Raw genomic sequence first — 825 nt, forward strand, 5'->3', positions numbered from 1 at the left:
GGGGCTTCGCTCTGGAATTTCCAGGAAGTCATAAGGGTGCAGGAGTGCCTCTGGACATGTGCAGAATATTTTTCTCTCTCCATGCTGAATAACCACGCATATCCGGTAGTAATGGAACTCCATGACAAGATTGCCTCCGGTCTGCCCCATTTAAAGATGCTCCGTTTGACGTCTGGTTCTTTTCCTTTCGCTTCTTTTATGTCTCTCAAAGTCTTCTGCAAGTTTTCCCTCATTTTAGGCTCATAACGTTTTTAACACTGTGAATCTGCGGTTCGTTTTTGTGTTGTAGAGCACGTAGTCTATTTTACACCAAAACTGTCACTCATGCTTGAACCCCCAACACATTACTTCTCTTCAGAAACTAAGTATATTGGGGAGATAAATGAATGGGTTAGTTTGCATGCTGCCTGCTTTTGCACTTTCCTTTTGTGGTGATACTTTGATCCTGCAATGTGCAAAAGAGGCACCTTCCTTGCCTGCTGCTAGGCCTTTCCAGTTCCTCTCAAACTTTTCAGACAGAGGAATTAAAAAGAGCCTTCAGTTTGTAAAGAAGTACTGTCAGCTGTGTCCAAGGGAGGATTCCCACAAGAATTCATGTTTAAATCATGTTGAAGTCTCAACAAAAGTTAACCTTTCAGAGATTTTGGCACATTCAGGCTTGTGTGAATGTTCTGAACATAAGAAGAGCCATGCAAGATCAGACCAAAGTCCTATTTAGTCCAGCCTCCTCCTTCTCAGATGCCTGTGGAAAGTGCCACAACCAGGACATGAGTACAACCACACCTTCCCACTCATATTTTCCAGCAACTGGTATCAAGCGGCTGG

Source organism: Heloderma suspectum, chromosome 1 (genome assembly GCF_057233095.1).
Source record: "Heloderma suspectum isolate Gila_16-S chromosome 1, 16-S_ref, whole genome shotgun sequence".
Taxonomy (NCBI): domain Eukaryota; kingdom Metazoa; phylum Chordata; class Lepidosauria; order Squamata; family Helodermatidae; genus Heloderma; species Heloderma suspectum.